Genomic DNA, 20,000 nt, shown 5'->3' on the forward strand with positions numbered 1-20,000 from the left:
TTACATGTACTGGGTAACTTCCAGATCAAAAATTATCCCACAGAATTTTGAACCTGGCAAAGTGAAGCATACTCTTCCAAAATATCTGCACAATGTCCAGCGAAACAACAAAAGGTATTATAAGCTTTTCAAAATCACATGTCTGGGCTACCTCTGCTGTGACTTATTCCCATATTCAACCCTGGCTCTTTCTCCTTTGGGGAACTTTGTTACATGTCTGCATCTTAAAGAAGCTAGTGAACCTCAGATTAAATCATATACACCTTTTCTGTGCTTTTATAGTCTAGGAACACTTCCCCAGATAGCAAATAGTGAGCTATTACTCTAAGAATGAAACTGAAATGCATCTGGTGGTATATCCACTGACCTTAACCCTGGCCTCTGACAATTGATAAGGATTTGGAAAAAAGTACAGGACAGCAGTGTGAAAGCAACTGTAATTTGTGATCTTGTGCAATCACTATGCCTCAAATCACTGCTGAAAACACTTTGAGAATTAGACAGAATTCACATTTAAGAACTGAGTTAACTTCTGTATCAGCATGGACTCTAGTTGTGTCTATATAGAGAGTAGTGTGATCAGTTGATTTTTTAACAGTTGTTGGCTTCATTCACCTCTACCTTTTTTATGACTGTATTGTTCCTGACAGCACATTTGGCTCACTTTCCTTTTTTCTCAGCCAATTGTTTATTGTTCAGAGAGCTAGACTGAAGATATCCTCCAATATGAGATGAGAAGGTGGTGGCAGATTAGGTTCCCTGAATACCATCTAAGGGCTTTCAAGTCTATGAAAGGCAGTGTCAATATAATGTGAAGAACGTGGCACTTGGAGGTAAATAACCATGGATTCCAGTCTCTTTTTAGAGTATTTATAACAACAGACTTCATCTTTTGTGTTACTTTTATCATCAATAAAGTGTTTTCACAATACTCCCATCAATTGTTTCATGTTATAACTTAATGAGATAATGCAGTATGCATGCAAAGTGATTAACACAGACCTGAACACAGTAATTGCTCAATAATTAGGAAAGCAAGAGAAATGCAAACACATTGTGCAGGAAAATAGTCAAGTTGTAAAATACTAGATTTTGCATGTGAATTTCCAAAATAATATCTGTAAACAGTCATTCATCGTGAAGCTCATTATATCTTTCTATGTTTACTTTCTAGCTTAACTAAATTAAGCACTAAACTCAAACATTATGGCCCCATCTATACATTACACTCAAAAATCATTTATACGATAGTTACTTAGAGGAGATTTACATGTAATCAAATTTGTATGTTTTAAAATCCTAGTTTGGATTCAAAGAAATTGGCTATTGTGGCTGGTGACACAGTAAATCTGTTATCTATAGAACAACAGTTTGTAAAAGTTATTCATTAAAAAACATTTCTCTTTGTCTATAAATTAAATGGTTTCCTTTTAAACTACTACTTCTCTGAGTCAGTGTAAAAATCATCTCCTAATGTTTCATGGTACATCTGCTCACCTTTCCTGGAATTAGCTGGCAAAAGGAACTCACAAGAGTAGCGATGTGCTTTCTGGGACACCACATGTTTTGCTCCATTGTTGGAAGACACTGTGAGAACCTGCAGATCCTTGAGAAGAGAAGGGATTTGCCACTGCAGGCTGTATTGGAATTGAGATCCTCTGGGTTCTGGACCAGTTCTCGTCTCATCACATCAGCCTCTTGCTGCTTCCCTCATATTTACAAATGAAAGTGGGAAATGGTTCATCTTTGTAGAATGTGAAGTAGTAACGATGCTCTCTTCCCATTTCATTGAAATGGACGTAGGTAGAGTAGAGAAGTAGGCAATTATCGCCTTTCTTGTCTACCTTAGGTGTCGCTCGAGTGTGTGAGCTTCTGTTAGAAGGTCATTTATCTTCTATTTGCATTCCCTTCCCAGGAATGTTATATAAACACTGGATTTAAAAGACTGGATTCACAGACAGGATCTTCAAAGGAACAATGGACCAATGGACAACAGAATTGGCCATAGGGTCCCATAAAGTGCTCCAGGAATGAGTAACTATGGAGTCTTGCTTTCTCCTCACTCAGCTATGTTAGCTATGTTAGCAATAGAAGATTGCTCCTTGTGTAGAACTTAACAACTAAAACCTAGAAAAGATCTTTTAAAAGATAAATTGTCTATTGTTCTTTCATTTATATCATGCATATTACAGCTGCTTCAGGTTCTCAGTAAATGTTTGTTGAATGAATGAACAAATGCTTCTGCACTGTTAGCATCACAGAGCTAATAGCCTGCACTGAACAGAAGTATATAGTCTCCCTTATGACAAAAACTACATTTCTAGTGAAATGTTCTTTATTGAGCCTTTACCATTTGTTATGATCTAAGGGACTAAGAGAATACCAAATGCTATACTCAGTTTATGTTACAACAAATAGGAAAAACGAGTAACTGGGACTACACACGAGACAAAAATTTTAATCAAAAAAGGAAACATCAAGTTTAATTTAAAGAATAAAAACCCAGAAATTGTCTGAAAAAGCAATGGAGCAAATCAACTCCTGAAAAAGAGTTCTGCATCTCGATGATCACAGTTATTGGAAGACTTGGAGAAAAATTAAAATGCAATTTAGATTAAGAATTTCTAAGTTATCAGCAAATCAACTTATTTCAGGAGTGGAGGAATTCTTGGTCATTTCTTAATATCAAAATGTATGTAGGTTTCTCTTTTGAATATCTTCTCCATTTAAAGCGGCAGTTATACAAAGTCTTCTATTTTCCACGCAGGATAAATTCTTTGTTTCAGCCAACTTGCAATGGCAGGGCAACTAACACAACACCGCCTCCCTCGACAAAGAGCATCGAGATACTCTGTTTTGTTGATTTATACATCTCTTCATATGTTTTTTCATCAATGTCTATAGTTGTCAGTTTCTTCCACATATCCCAGTATGATATTTAGATGTTGATCATAAGCATGTAACCTGCCTCAGAGCTCTCTGTCATTTCCCATTTTCACACAGACTCGTTCATCCAGGCTGAGCCTGATGAGATCCAAGGGGCTCTCCAATGGTGTTGGTAGTTTGTTGCTGGTCCACATCATCTGCCATGTTTCAAACCCTCAACATGAGAAAATTTGGTGTGGCCATTATTGACATAAAAAGAATCTGCAGAATCAAATAACCTTCCCTACAATTACCTAAGGTGAATATTCTTTAAAGAAATCATTCACTTACTTAACATTCAGTGCTAATTTTATGGAAGAGAATGTGCTAACAGTCTAAGAATCTCCTTCCTTGAAGAGGTCACAGACTTGCAGACAGACTGATGGGGAAGCAAGCTTTGTCTAGTGAAGAAGGGGACACAGGAGACCTATAAATACCATGTCCTGGAAGCACAAAGGACTGAATAGCTCCTGTGGGCTATCACAGGAGGCCCTGGAGAAAGAATTAGCAGAGACAAGAAGGAGTTTCTGGAAGAGAATAAAAGAGAAAAACATTGTGGGAAAGAAAATGGAATGAATAAAGGCACAGCAGTATGGAAGTAGAAGATATACTCATGAATAAAATGGCATTTAAAAGAGAACAAATGTAAGGCATTTAGGAAAAGAATTGGAGAAGATCATGCCTCATTAGCAGTTTTGAATATTATCCAGTAAGAAATGTGGAAACATACATGAAGATTAATCAAGGGGGCATAGTGGGATAGAAAGACAGAATTGGGTCCAATCTGTCCTTTCCTTGTCCTCTTATACCACTACTGCAAATGCTCATTGACTTTTATTTTACCCCAACTCTTAGTCTATTTCATAACTTGAGACATTCTGGAATGGGAATTAACTGAAATTGATGACAGATCTAATGTGGTGGTAGGGAGGAGAGACCCTGAAAGATCATGGGAATTCTGGACATTGTGGATAGGGATTATTGAGGAGTGTGCCTGTGCTAAGCATGGAGTGAAATATAACAAATTTATTTGGGTCATCTGGTACTTGAAAAACCTGAGGAACATCCAGGAACTGGAGGGAAATGGAACGACAAGAATGCAGGGAAGACTTTAGAGCCTGGTGGTAAAGTTTTAGGAGTCACTGGCATGCAGACCGTGGCCACATGTGTGATTGTATAAGAAGAGAATTATAAAATACGTGGAATCTAAAAAAAAAAAAAAGAAGAAGAAGAAAAAAAGGACACTACGAAATCATCTACAAAACAGAAACTGACTTGCAGACATAGTAAACAATTTTACGATTACCTGGGGAAAGGGGGTGGAGGGGATAAATTTGGAAATTTGAGATTGGCAAATGTTAGCCACTATATATAAAAATATTTTAAATAAAATGTTTCTTCTGTATAGTACAGGGAGCTATACTCAATATCTTGTAATAACCTTTAATGAAAAAGAAGATGAACACGAATATGTGTATGTATATGCATGACTGGGACATTGTGCTGTACACCAGAAACCGACACATTGTAACTGACTGCACTTCAATTAAAAAATAATAATATAAAATAAAATAAGGAGAGAGGAGAACCTTGACTAGAACCCTAGAGAGTACTGAGCAGATGATATAGGATCAACGGACATAATAGTACTATGTATGCAGAAGAAGAGAATGTTTCAAGTAGAAGGCCTGAGTCAGCAGCAGTAATGCTACAGAGGACAAGGAGGATGAGATCACAGAGGATCTATTAGATTTTGCAAATTAGTAGCTAAATTTTGTTACCACCAAGACCTGCTTTAGCACACTGGTAGGGTGAAGTGTGAATAAGACTTGAACAAGAGAAGGCAGGGAAGTATTAACTTCTTTTGCAAAAAGTCTGTCTATAAGGTGAAAGGGAAACCAGCAAGGTCAGTGGATCTCTTTTGATGCTGGGTTTTTTTTTTTTTCAACATTTAATTGTTTATTTAGAATTTCATCAGGAAATTGGGGATCTATCCATGGGTCACCTTAGAGACATGTGATCAGAACACTGACCTACTGAATTAACCAAACTATCTTCCTGTTATTCTTTCACAATCCATTGCTTAATGATGTACTGTTGTTGTAGATTAAATGTGAATCAATCATAATTACAATTACCTTGCCAAAAGGTAAAACAAATTTAACAAATGCATCTTTCCTGAAGTCAGACACCTATATTCACTGTATATAAAACTATATTTCTTAAAACTATATTTAAGACAAGTGTATTTTGAACTCAAATAACCTTCACCATCATCCAGAAAAATTACCTACCATTTTTGTTTATGTCATGGATATGAAAATATCTTGAATTAGGAAAGAATCAGTAAAAAGATATTTAGTAACAATCACTTCAGACCCTGTTGCCTTTTTGGGTCCTCTTGGGACAACTAGATTGTGTTAAAAGACAATGCCATTCCAAGAGTCTTCTAGAACTATGGATTCTTTCTTAGCAAATAACATATTTCTCACTCTTACTCAAGGAAATGATGAAAGTATTGAATAATCAAGGGATTTCTCATTTATGGATTGAGTTAAAAAGGATATTTTACTATTACTTATCACTGAGAGATGAAACAAAGAATCTAGTTATTAACAAATTTTCAAAGGGATTGGACTAAATAGAATATTAATTATGTTCCTAAGGAAAATATCTAGAAATAAATGTTTTTTTAGTAAGTGACTTTCAGAATATACACAGTCAAACTTCCCTTTTATGTATCCCTTTGTAATTTTTTTTGAATTGAATGTTAAAAATTAAATCAGTTTCTTATGAAAAGGAAAACATTTTGACATACTGATTCATTCATTCCCTGTTCTGAATAAAATGCTATTTTTAATTTCAAACAGATATTCATTCTTTACTTAAGAAAAATATCAACTAGATGAGGCATAAGGCAATAAAAATACTTTGATAACAGTTAATTTTTGTGTGCACTGAATGAGAAATAGAATTCTTTATTGGAGAAATAATAATCAAAGCAGTAGAAACTACAAAACAGGTTATGAAAAGTTCTTTATATATAAATTGCCCTTGTCCACACTTTTCTCTTTCAATAGTCCAGATTATAAATCCAACTGAAAAAAAATCAATAAAAAATTATGAAAAATTAATTATATCACTTTCCTCCAGTTCTAACATCCTCATGAAACATGCTACTCTTTAGGTTAAAATAGAGAGAGCAACTTTCCATACCACTGGTATGAAACATTTCAATACTAATATTATGAAATATGTGTTATTTTTATAAAAAAACTTTTAGTTAAGCTGTTTAAATTTTATCAGATAGGGAACAGTCTAGGATGAGTCTCTAAAAATAAATGGGTAGTTTCTAAAGTATAAACTATTGGCTTTGTTCTAAAACTGATTGAAATGATTTCTCCATATGATGTCACTCAAATAATCTTTTCAAGTCCCCATCCCATAGGTTGAGAAGCTCAGAGCAGAAGAGAGAATAAAGTAAACCTATGGCTAAATACTAATGGTGAATGATGGCTTCAGAAGAAGAAAATATCTCATAGTTTCCAACATGTTTTCTTTAATGGTTAAACATATTTAACAAAAATCTTTGTAGTCTTATTGTAAAAGCCTTTTTACTCTTATTTTACTGAGAAACATTTGAAGCCAGCAGAGTTAATGCAGGCTCATTTAGGAAGCCACAGCACTCTGCATTAAGACTTTGCTCTGTGCCCAAGCTTTTAGCCCAATTATCCCATATTGTGGGATGAGGGCAAACATTGTTCCCTCTCTCTGGTCTTGACATTTTATATTTCTGTGACATAACTGTCAATTTATCCAGGGCTTCTCAAAATTAACCAATCTTAGGGATCACTCTGGAACTTCTTAAAATCAGATTTCTAGACTCCTTCCTCAGCAGACTATGATTGGCTTGGCTTAGGGTAGGTCTCCCAAATCTACGTTTTTACACGTCTGTCAGGTATTTCTTACTAGCAGGTAAGTTCAAAAATAATATCCACCCCTCTGCTCTTCTTATCTCATGAGGAAGAACTCACTCACCCCATGGTGATTCCAGTCAATGGAATAGTCTTTTCTGTGCCCATTTTCACCCAGTCTTCCTTCCATCTTTCTTCCCGTTCATGCATACTTGGAGCTGGCACCCATATGCTTTTGATTTAAAGGACAAATCCCACTTCCCCACTTTCGTCTAAAACCTGTGGGATTAGAGTGTCTTCCCCCAAGGCTCTGAGGTTTGTGGCTAGGAAATGAGTAGAGGATTAGCTAGGATTAGACGGACGTACAGGGAGCATCCTAGAAATAATAGATGCTCAAAGCAAGAGGACTGGAGAAGAAAGACTAAGGACAGAGCAGGGACATGAGTAGGAAGAACACATGTTTACAAAACTAGGTGGAAACATAAGGTTGTGGTCAGTCACCTTACATGGAGGGCCTAGTGACCTGTGTCAGGTGAGGCTAGGGATGATAAATGGGCAGATTGTTGTCTCCAGGAGAGACAGGCTAAAGGTGGTACTAAGACACATACAGAAACAACTGTCAGTCAAGGTAAAAGATAAGAAAACCTGAAAAAGATAATATTAAAAATGACTAGCATTCTGAAGAAGGAGAGATCATAAATATCTGAGAGGATTAGGTCAACTTAATGGCAAATGGCATTTAATCTAAATCCTGGAAGATGGGCCAAATTTTGAGAGATGCAATAGGAGAGGAAGGTGTTTTGGCAGAGGGAATTGAACTAGCAATGGCTAATTGAATAAATCTATGAACAATGAATTAAAGCAAAAATGAGTAACACTGATACAGCCTAACACTTCTTCTAGATAGGTGATTCTTTCAAGTGCTAGCTAGCTTCTCCTACTAACAGAAATGACACTCCTGAAGGCCATACAGATGCTGATGTCATTATATATTTTACCCAAATTTCTAGGGATATATATCACATGTAAGCATTTGGAATTATCATTATGACTAGATATAGAGTTTAGTTAATACCTAAAAACAAGGAAGAATTTCCAGCAACCTCTTTAATAAGGATTCTGTTGCTCTATTTCTTTTTTTAATTAGGTAGTAGTTTAAATAAAACTCTATGTTTTAAAAGAAATGTTCTAATTTTCTTTGAAGTACTAAATGAGGCTGAGACACAGCCTGGGAAAGAAGCCTTATAAAAGTAATATTTTGTGAAATGAAATCACACCCCTTATTAACAGGATATAGCGATAACCACAAACTAGGTGACAATTTTAAATAAATAAGTAATGATAGACAGTAAAAAAGAAAGAAAGAAAGAAAGAAAGAAAGAAAGAAAGAAAGAAAGAAAGAAAGAAAGAAAGAAAGAAAGAAAGAAAGAAAGAAAGAAAGAAAGAAAAGAAGGAGAAGAAGGAGAAGAAGAAGAATGATGTTAATTTAATGAGTGATCAGATAATCCTTAAGGTATCTCCTAAATCTAGTTTGGTATAGTGGACCGCAGTTCACATTTTAAGCATTCCAAGTACATATCAGTAAAATAATACTGCTTTTAAAAAGTTATACAGAACATTTCTAGTAAAGGATTGCTTTCAGTATGCTACAGCAGGTCTAGTTTACACAAACACACACATACACACACCATGTACACCCAACTTTTACCATGCCCATCTGTTGAGTAAGATGGAAGGAAAATACAGATGTCTTCCAACCTACATGTCATGGTAGTGAGGGCCTCAGTCCTGGCTCAGAATCAATCAGTTATAGTCTACATCTCATTATGTCAAGATTTTCAAATTTCCCTTGAGGCCATTCATATATGTTTGCTACTTAATAGAGTGCTGATTCATTTTCTGAATTGTCATTCTATGTTGTAAATGTTTTAAATCATTTTACAAGAAAAAAAAAGCCATCTTAGAGTTTTAAAGTAAATAGCATGTGATGACCGCACTCTCTCTCTATATATACACCAATGAGTTTAAATGCTGCTAAATTGAAATTGTTATGTTTAAACTGCATTCTTTCAGAACCTCCCATTCAGCTATCATCCAAAAGCACAACATTTGTTCAGGCATGGTAAAGGTAATATTAATAGGTGATTAAAAAATCACTTGAGGGACATAGATAATGGTGTCTGTTCACTAAAATGTGTCAGAAGGATACTTGAAGAGCATTAAATATGAGGGAGAATTACAGTCAAGAGCCAGTAAACAAAATCAACATAAGAGGACACTCTGGGTGTGAATATTAGCAATGGAATGGGTCAGCAGAAATTAACGCAATGTTTTTCCCGAAGGACGAAAGGTTTATTAACCTTATGTGATACAGGTCCATTTAGGCAAAAACTTGTAAAAATAAATGAACCAGTATTGATACATATGATCTACTACAGTTCACAGCTTATTAATATTTTCTTAGTTTTTAACTGAATGCCCTCTTCTGTTCCTGGTTCTCATCCAGATACTGTACTACATTTAGTCATCATATTTCCTTAGATTCTCTATGCTGTAACAGTGTCTCAGAGTTCCCTTGTGTAAGATGACTCTGACATTTTTGAGTATTAGTCAGGTAATTTTGCAGAATGTCTCTCAGCTTAGAATTGTCAGATGTTTTCCTCATGATCAGGCTAGTGTTATAGGGCTTGGGAGGAAGACCACAAAGGAAAATATCCATCCTTATTACATCATTTCAAACACATAAATTGTCAACATAATTGATCACTTCTAAGGTTAAATTTTCTCACCTGGCTGAAGGGGTATCTGTCAGGTTTCTCTGTAGTAAATTTACTATTTTTTCCCTCCTTTCTATATTATACCCTTTGTATATTATACTCTTTGGAAGAAAGTCACTATGCACAGTCTGGATTTAAGGAGTGGGCAGTTAAGTTCTCCTTCCTTGAAGGCAGAATATCTGCATAAATTATTTGGGATTTTACTGCACAAGAGATTTGTCTATTCTCTCAATTATTAATTTATTTTTTAAATTGGAAGCTATTTATTTATTTATTTATAATTGAGGAACTGGGGATTGGACCCAGGACTTCACGTATGCTAAGCATGCACTCTACCACTGAGCTATAACTACCTCCCTCTCATTTATTTCTTTATTCATCACCTATTTATATCATTATAAACCCATGAATATTTATTTTATACTTTGGGTTATAATCCAATACTACTTTATATATTTTCTTGCTCAAATTATTCCAGTTTTGGACATTGGGAGCTATTTCATTTGACTTCTGTATCTCTTTGACATACAACCATCAATGTGGTATTTTTGAGCACTTCCTTGCTTTCTAGCACAAGATGCTCCAGGATAATCTTGTATATACCCTGCCCAGCCCTAGAATCAGGCAATCAGGCATTTATCTAATGATTCTTGGTTTCCTTTGTTGGAGAATGCTATTAGAAATCAAGATATGGGTGCTAAGTATGCTCATTACTACTTGGGTGTCACTGCCCTTCTAGGCTCTCTGAGCTGAGAAAACAATATATGTATGTATACTAACCTATGTATGTGTATGTGTGTATGTATGTATGTGTATGTATATATGTATGTACATATATACACTTTTCCCCTAAACATACTTCTCTCCCTACTTATCTATAATCTCTCACTCCAACAGTAAGAAATCTGGCTTTATCATTTTCCATCCATGGTTTACTTAATTGTTCAATTTCCTATTGATTCATTTTTAAATTTAGAGGCAAATACTGTTGTTTCTGGAATTTTATTGTGAATGAGTAGCATCTAGCATAAATTTAAGAAGTTAAATAGAGATACACCTTCCTTCATTCTCTCATGCCTATATCACCAACAACATAAACAACCAAGCAAGTCTTCCTCTGAGGTTTGCTCTTGTCCTCATTTGGTGGTAAAGCCAGTGGGATCAAAATTCAGATAGGTTATGTTCCAAATGTTTGCTTTCCAATTAGTCATTTGGAACTTGTGGCTTTTGTTTTAATTGAAACACTTTATAAAAATAATCAGAAGGTTTCTAGGCTAGCTCACAAAGGCCTATTTAATGCAGAAAACAATTGTATATTTGCAATTAAAAATAATAGAAAATAACATTAGTAAGTACAAAGGGAAATATTAAAACAAGTAAGAAGTAGTGTTGCATTAACCTCAGATACAGTTGCTTAGGCAAAGAAGGGAAGGGATGAGAGTGAGAAGTCCATCAAGCGCAGAGAAGACATCTGTGAAGGGACAAACCAGCATGGTGACTTCTGAGATTGCTGGAACACACAGGGTGAGATGTAGAGTGGATTTTAATGATCCTGGACCAGCAAGCAGTGACTTAATGACAGTAGGCTTTATATGTCGTGCCAAGAAGACTGGATTTAAATTTAGAGAAATGGAAAGCTAATAAAGAATTGTATGCAAAGGCATGGCATAATCTGATTTGTATCTTAAAAAGGTTACTGTGATGTCAATCTTAAGGATGGATAAGAAAGGTGTGGCAATAGAGGCAAATCAATGAGGAAAAATTTGAAATGGTGAACCCAAGAGATGAAGGTCTTAATTAAGTCAATAATCAAATAGTCTTGAGGAAGAGGAAGAGTGGTCATATATGAAAGATGATAAAGAGATAAACATTTGTTCTCAATTACTAGTTACTGTCACTAAGGTGAGAGAGGAAAAAACCTCTATGATTTCCCTTTTCCTGGGTGGAGAGATGAGGAAGTTAAAATGGGCGTTGGTTGGTGCCATAATCAAGACAGAAGATGTGGCTAGAAGAAAAGTCTGGAGCAAAAGGTAGTAAGTACTTTAGTAACATGTTTTCCACCAAAAGTAGTCTTGTCTTTCAGTCACAATTTAGGTATTTTTATAGTAATTTATAGTGGGAGTGATTTCCTAAGATACCTGCCAGAAAATGGAAAACAGAGAAGGTACAGAGGCATTACAAAAAATCTATGTGTACTTGTAAGAAAAGATTATCAAAGATGTACCTTCATAACTATATGAAGTGCCAGACAGAAGAAATCACGTAAAGACAGCATACACTGAGTCTCCCTGAGAGGGAAGAAAGAAAGTAGGACAAATACCCAAGGAGTCACAAAACCAGACTCCAGTCAGGTGTTGGCACCATCAGTCCAACTGGAGGTGGGCATGTTTGGGATTTAGGGAGAGAATTGCTGATTGGAAGAAATGTGTAATGGGTTTCTTTGTACAAAGTCAATCATGAATCAGATACATGTTTTTATGATAATGGAGTAACACCCTATATTATTTTAGTTATGATTTCTACTCATAAAGATTTCCTATGGGTCTCCTTGGGAAATGATTTGATAAAAGTAAAATCTTTTTTGCCAGTTAGATAGTATGTCTACTATATGCTCTATAACTATAGCATATTTGATGAGTGATTTAAATTTCGTAACTACTCGTAATAATTTTTTGTAACACAAGTTCAATTTTCTAACCACTTAATCTTATATTTGACCATCTATTTTCCTATGTGCAAATCAAAGACCTTCTTTCTGTGACATGTCTTCCTTCCTTCTCATTATTTCTCATGCCATTTACACACCTGTGGGTTCAGGAAGAATAAAGCCATAGCAATAGAAATGCAGGTGGTGTGCCAAGATCTCTGGAAATCTGAAGCTCTTGAAGGACTAGTCATCACTTAGTATTCATTTTTCCTCCAGAAAACAAAACCCACGATATTATCAATAATAAAATCAAACAGTCTAGTCCAGATCATGAGCTATTTCCTCATGCAGATTAATTAATTCTAATCCAGAAGCTGTTATATAGCCTGGAGTTAATTTTATGCTTTGTTTCTTCTCTATAAAAAATGGATGCACAGGAAACTGATGAACAGGACAAGGTTTTATACGCTTCTCCTGTGTTGACTTTACTATACTAATGAATGTGAAAAAAACAAATAAACGTGATTAAAACAAAGAAAAAACAATTTAATGAGTGTTTTTAAGAAACGGTAGCAGAATATGTGATGAGCCAATAAAGTGTGGAAGATCTCTAAATATAATCATTGTTCTTGAAGGATGATGTTAAAGATAAGAATGTTTCTGTGGAAGATTCCCGAAGTGTAGACTTGAGTCAAATACAATCTGAATGAATACAATAATATCTTAGTTGAAGGTTTTAGCTAATGAAAAAAAGTAGCCAAAGACTACACTAAGAAAATTAGAAGTATCCAAGGGGAAAGCTCGACATTTAGATTAGCATTTGGAAGCTTCCATGTCAACAAATACTGTTGGCTTTTTAAATCAAACATATTTTTCAGGTATTTTTGAGGCCATGTATATACATTCAAACAAACATAATAAAGGTTATGAAAAAATCATTAATTTATTAATTTTTAAAACTTTAGTGAGTTCTAATCTGTTATGAGAACAAAGATGTTCACCAGACAAGCAAGAATACGTGAGCAATCTAACCAAGAGGCAGACATGAACACTGCTTGAGCACAATACGGTGTTCTTCAGTGTAATTAGTGTTAAGAAAGGATTCCTATCTCACCATCTTGGGGAAACTCAAAATGCTGTCCTGAACATAAAACTCAAAGGACAGACAGGAGTCTGGAGAACTAAAGATGGGTAATGGATTCTAGATGGAATGGAGATATCAGGGATGATGGTACGGAGGCGAGAGAGAGCTGGCCATGAGTGGGAATCATGAAAAAAGTAAGGAATCTCATGCACAGGACTTGGCAGAGACAAAAACGAAAAAACCAAAAACAACAACAAAAAAAAACCAGCCAGTGAGATTGGGCTGGGGATGGACTGTATAAGATCTTGAACAATAATTTAAAGAGTTCGGTTTTTGTCTCAGAGGATCCAAGCTCTAAGCATTTGAGAAATGATTTTATATGTAATTATTTCACAAGGTCTTTTTTTTTGGTAGGTAACTATGTGAGTAGTACAAGAAATGCACTCAATACTAAATATGGAAAAAGTGTGGAAAAGAGAAGATTTAGAAAACTTGAAAACCATGCGTATAGAGCCAATGAGTGACCTATTCCCCTGGGGCTGAAACAGCTGGGAGGTCTGAGGAGATCAGCCTTTCTCTATAGTGTTAGAAACTAGCAGGGCCCCACTCTGTCCTGTCAGCTTAAAACATTACTTCACTATTGAAGCTTCTATTAGACAAGGGAGATTAAATGTAGAGCAAAATATTACCCATTTTGAAAAACTGAATTGCTCTTGACAAACTGTGGTATATGAAGGCTTAGAAGTATGGTGGGGGCACCTCAGTGTCTGCCAAAGAAACAAAGGGTAAACTCAAAGATGTGCACTTCTGCTGTCCTTGCTTCAGTCAGTGAAGCTCTTTAGCTGTGGATTTTTATTTCATTTTACAGACAGGGCTTTTGTTTATGATTCTGATTGAAACAATATTTTCATTTAAAAAAAAATTGAAAACCAACGTTGTTTAAGGCTCGTATTTTCCAAAGCAGATTTTTTAAAAATGTCCCTTTATATATAATTCCTGAAGGATTCTTGATCCTAAGAGATTCATTATTACCTAAATTAGCTTTATGAAACAATTCTGAATTGTCTTTAATTTTCTTTTTTTTGCCATGAAGATTTTTCCATGAACCATAACAGGTCAGTGGACCACTTTTGGAAATGCTAAGCTTTAAGATAAGCAAAACATACAGACATCACTCCCCAATGTGGTTTTTACAACATGTCTCAACAGTCTGGAGTATGTTGCCCTCAATATTAAGATGCTTTCAGGAATGTTTTCTGGAACTAGACTTCCTGGGTCAAAGCATGGTTTTGCCTTTATTCTGGCAAAATCTGGGTAAATTAATTAATCTCTGTGTTACTACACTTGTCCTATCTATAAAATGTGGGTAATCGTAGTATCTTCTATCTAGGGTGACTGTATGGATTAAAAATGAGTTTATATGTGTAAAATATATGGAGCAGTGTCTTCCCAGGGTAGAAGCTATACTACTGTCATACTGTCAGCTATTACCATTGGCATTTTGTACACGTTGGGTCTTATTAAGAAATTGAGCCAACTTTTGGACTTTCTTTAACAGCGTTTGCTCAGACTAGTATACCACCTAGCAAGCTGTCTGCTTATTGCTCACCTCTCCCTACTGTAATGCATGCTCCTTGAGAGTAAACAGTTTCATCTATTTTGTTTGTTGCAGTATCTCCAGCATTTAAAAGAGTGCCTGAAAAATAATAGGAACTCAATAAGTACATGTTGAGTGAATGAATGAATAAATTCCTATTCCACTGAACTAAAACTAATTCAAGCGTCCCTTCAATGCCTCATGTGGTGATACTTTGATATTTACAGAGCAGTAAGGCAACTCCAAAAATACCCAATGTAAGCAAGGGAGGTATAAAACCTATTTATTTTCTCAGAGCTCAGGGCAAGTTCAGTTTTCAACTCTCACATAGTAATTTGGGGGCCCAGTGAAGGTTTTGTCATTTAATCCCACAAGACCATCCTTCTACCACAAACAAAGCTGACTTAAGGATCAAGAAAAGGAACGACGCTTGGTGTCTTTCCGAGGGTATTTGGACCCCAGGATATATTTGAATCTGTGCTCTACTTTCTATGGCTACTAACCTTATCTGCCACAAACTTAGGCCTGTCTGTGTGTATGTTTCAGAGATGGTAGTATTCCAACTATACTGTCTAAGTGCTACAGAGAGAATTGTGTTGTGTGTGTGTGTGTGTGCACGCATCTGTGTGTGCAGAGGAAGAGACAGGGTAGGAAGGAACCTCATTTCACTGCCCCTAAGAGCACATGTGCCCAATCAGATCATCTGCCTATTTGGAGAAAGAAAGAGAAAGCTTTTCTTCTTTGTCCAATCAGGCTTTTGTTGAGCTGATTAGAATTAAACTCAGAGAATGAAGTAGGACAGAAAAGGGGGAGATTGATTCCTACGAGAAGGGACATGATGATACCCCTGGAAATAGAAAACAAACTAGAAAGTCTGGGAAAGCAGAGAGACATATTTTTAAAGGAAAGAGATTTGAGCAGTGGCAGGAAAATTGGGGGCCAAAATTTGGAGAGTTTTTGAAAAATGTCTCTGTGTGCAATGTGGTAAAATTCTCCTTTTCCCATCTCTTCAAGACAATTTGGGTAAAAAAAAATTATTTTTAAAGATTTTGGAACTCCTGCTGGCAGTCTTTGGAGACACACCCTTGCAGAGCAAGCCATCGTGTGACAACAGTATGACTGTTATTTTTGTTGTTGTTTTTCCTGTTGCTCATTGGTTTACATTGAAATTGTATTTCAAATTCTGTATCATCATTAAAATAAATATTTAGGAACAGTAAATCTGGATGGGGAAACAGAAGGTCAATCAGCTTTTAGGCTTTTTTAAATTTTCTAGGTTTTTGATGACTTTAGCAAAGTCAATATCCTAAATTTTCTTTAAGAATTGGTCAATTTTTGGAATTAGGCAACTAGAATAAAACCGACTGTAAAAGTCATGAAAGAGCTTAAAAAAACCTTCACTTGCATGTTGCAATGTGTCAGAAGTACATAAAATAATGCATAGCCAACACCTTTGCATATTTAATGAGTATGAAGGAGCTGGTGCAGACATATGGAAAAAAATACTTTCTTATAATATAATACTGCCTGTGAACTTCACATAAACACTCTGTGCCATATCATATTTCAAAATTTTCTACAACTGAGTGCATTAGGCAGAAGTCAGTTGAATAAAATAATGCAAAAGAGTTAGCATATGGTGAAAGAATTACATCACTCAGATTTAAGGATATTAACTCAAGAGCAGTGAAAATTAAGTGTAAGATACTATTTATGATGAAATTTATATAAGACGAAAAATCAATGAGACAAAGCTGATTTTATGAAGAAATTGTAATAGCATAAAAATACTTGTTATAATATTAAGTGAATAAGCCACTATACATATAATGTATGACCAAAACTATGAAAAATCTGCTTGGAAAGAAAGCCTGAAACAAACATACCTAATATTATATTGACAGGGAGAGCTTTTGGGAGAGAGCCTTGATGATCACTTGTTTCCTTTCAAACTTTCTATTTTTCTCCATTGCTCAGAACAAACACTAATTTGTTTTAAAATAAGAATAAAATTAAGTAAACATTTCTTTTTAAATAAATGAAATGAAGCTTTGCTCCAATGATGTCATTGCTTTCCTCACAACCCTCTAGTGAGACCCTACAGTTCTATTTATGTATTACATAGATGTTCTAGCACATACATGAATTTTTACACATTTGAAGTGAGCAGATGCTTATTTCTGGTGGTGGTGTTGGCACTTCTTGGGAGGAGTTAGATGATAAACTTTGTAGGAATATTTGGGAGAGGAGAGCATTTCTGGTATATCTTTAGTGCAGGTGGTAACAACTCTTTGAATCATTGACATTTCTTGTTTGTTAAATTATGCTGGCCAAGTAGCTAATAAAAAGGTAATATTTCATTGTACTGATTCTGAATGTAATCAACTTTTTCTTTCACTTAACTTCTTTTGTTGTCAAATGTCAACTTAGTCTTATCTTCACTTTTCAAAACACCAATCTGATCATCAAGGATTTGGTAAGGCTAACATAATTTGCCTCATCTTTTCTGAATTTAAACATTCTTAGGGGAAGGTGACTCAAATGATTTGTAGAATAATGAATAAACATTTATACAGAGAAAGTAGTGTTACATCTTTCATACCTTCTAGCTAAATAGTAATAAAAACATTTAGTAAAAATAAAGGCAGTATGTTTCCTATATTTTGAAAGTACTGGAATTAAACACCAGATTTCATAATGGAAAAAGCACATATGTAAAGAATACCAAAAAGCTAAATATTTCTAAACTAGCATTTTACCGGCATGCCTTGTTTTACTGTGCTTCACTTGAATGTGCTTTGCAGATATTATGACTTTTACAAGTTGAAGTTTTGTGGCAACGCTGCACCAAGCAAGTCCATTTGCACCATTTCTTTCCTGACAGCATTTGATATTGAAACAGGCTAGGACCTAGTACTTGGGACACTTGCTACAGCGCTTGCATAGGCTGGGACCTGAGACCCTTACTGCAAAGCTTGCAACAGAACAAATATCTCCTCAAGCAACAGAAGCAGGGTATTGCCCATGATCCCTGCACACAGCACCACCAAGGGGATGAGGATGGGTAGAGGACCTAGCCACCCCTCCAGCTCAACCCCTGGACCAGCCCATACCCTCACCCCATTTAAGCTCGCACCCACTTAGGAAGGGAGCAGGGGAATCTGTTGCTTATTTTCACTCCCTCATGCTGCATCTGCAGTCCCAATAAAGCACTGCCTGAATTTCTTGTCTGGCCTCTTATCAATTTCTATTTGATTAAGGAGATAAAGAACCCTGGTCGGTAACAATATTTTATTTTTATTCCGCATCTCATTTGTTTGTCATTTGATTTAATACCCATGATAATAGAGTTTTTCTCTCTCTCTCTCTCTTTTTAAATGGATGGTAAGAAGGTTTTTAGTGTGTTTACTCTTTAGGGTACAAACAAGTTTGATACACGAATAAGAAATGTGTTCTTATAATAAAATTCAAGTATGAAAAGGGAGACTAATGGCTCTTTAAAAAGCCAGACTGTTGATATTTATTACATTCCTACCAGGGGCATCCAGAAATGTGTTAGGTTTTTAAGCAACACAAAGATATATGGACACAGTTGATTTCTTTCTTGTGCTTGGAGTCCTATTTTGGAGATAAACCTTATACTTGAAAATTCTCTTTATAACGATGTAACAATACACATTCTATGTAAATCAGGCCCCAGCATGTGTACTTTGAAACAGGTGAGGCCACGTGACTGCAGTGGTAAGTGTATGCTTAATTGCTTTAAGAAAGCTCTGAGCTGAAGAATGTACTGAAGGAATTATAAATGCTTATTGGAAGGAAGAAAATAGGATACAAGTATAATAGTCAAGCAGTTGAGGGTCATGTAAGTAACCAATATGACTGGAGAAGCATTAGGAAAAAAAACAAGGTATATTACATTGAGCTATTTGATACAGGATTTTGAGTAACAGACTCTAAAGAATGGAATGACTCAAATTGTTTCAAGTTAAGGAATAATCACCATTATTTCAAAAACTGATTTACTTGGAAATGACATACTGTTAAGAAAAAAATTTAACTCTTTATTTAGTAAGCAGTTCAGCTTTCTTCAGCTTTGTTTCGCTTTGAGCCCATTTACCTTTTGTAGGATAAGGTAGGCCTGACATATGGTCTCAAGGTTTGGGGGCAGAAGAAAAGGTGGATATCAAAGATCCAGAAATACATGGTGATGAGGGCAAATGTAGATGGGTATCTAAGGTGAGTCAGAGGTGAATGCTGGAGAAATATCAAGTAAAAGGGAAATACAGGGTAGAGAGCAAAAAGAGAAAAATACTGTAAGATGTAAGATGTCAGCAACAGAGAATAAAGTAAGCTACAGAGCAGGGCAAGATGAAAGGGCTGGAATTTGTTTATGTGTGTTAGGTGTATTAGGCAGAGAGAAATGCTCGTCATTTGTGTTAGCAGTAAGCATTAAGCACTCTGGAAAGGCATTCAGTTTTACTTCTTTGGATAAGAAGCTAAACACAACAAAAGCAAGAAACATTTTGGTATTATTTGTTAAAAATAGATTTTTTTTTTGTGCTGTGGGGGAGGAAGGAAATTCCACAATTACTAAAAATAAGGTGAGTCACAAATCATTAGTAGTCACTAGTTCCATCATCCTCTAAAGAGGTTGGAGGTATGAGAAGAAATAAGAGAAGATGTTGGAAAAAAATTACTTTGGAATAGGGACTAGAAAAAGGGAGACGTAATTTAAACAATTAGACTGTCTTGGCTCTATTAATTTAATATTACATTAATGTATTTTATTACTGTCAGTCTTTGTTTGCCAGAACTTGCATATGCCCTGCTAGCATTTTATAAATGGAGGACCCATCCAAAAAGAATAAATTATTGGGAATTATATTTCCAGTTATTTGGGCATATTTGAGACACAGGATGCATTGTTTTGAAGGAATACTTAGGCTTATTGGTTCCTGTTAAAAGAAAATGTACCCCCATCATGGTTTTGTTTACATCAGAATTCACTTCTGCATTCCATCCATTAATTTTGACACATATGTAAACTGTGTAT

General features: G+C 35.4%; 1 protein-coding gene and 1 pseudogene across 7 annotated transcripts in view; both read right to left on the reverse strand.

Annotated features, from left to right (window-relative positions):
- ZNF804B (zinc finger protein 804B) overlaps positions 1-20,000 on the reverse strand; it is an 871,803-nt gene that overhangs the window by 247,788 nt on the left and 604,015 nt on the right. The window lies entirely within an intron of this gene.
- On the reverse strand, positions 2,376-4,166 carry LOC116664994 (annotated as a pseudogene).

The sequence above is a fragment of the Camelus ferus genome, chromosome 7 (assembly GCF_009834535.1).
Source record: "Camelus ferus isolate YT-003-E chromosome 7, BCGSAC_Cfer_1.0, whole genome shotgun sequence".
NCBI classification, from domain to species: Eukaryota; Metazoa; Chordata; class Mammalia; order Artiodactyla; family Camelidae; genus Camelus; species Camelus ferus.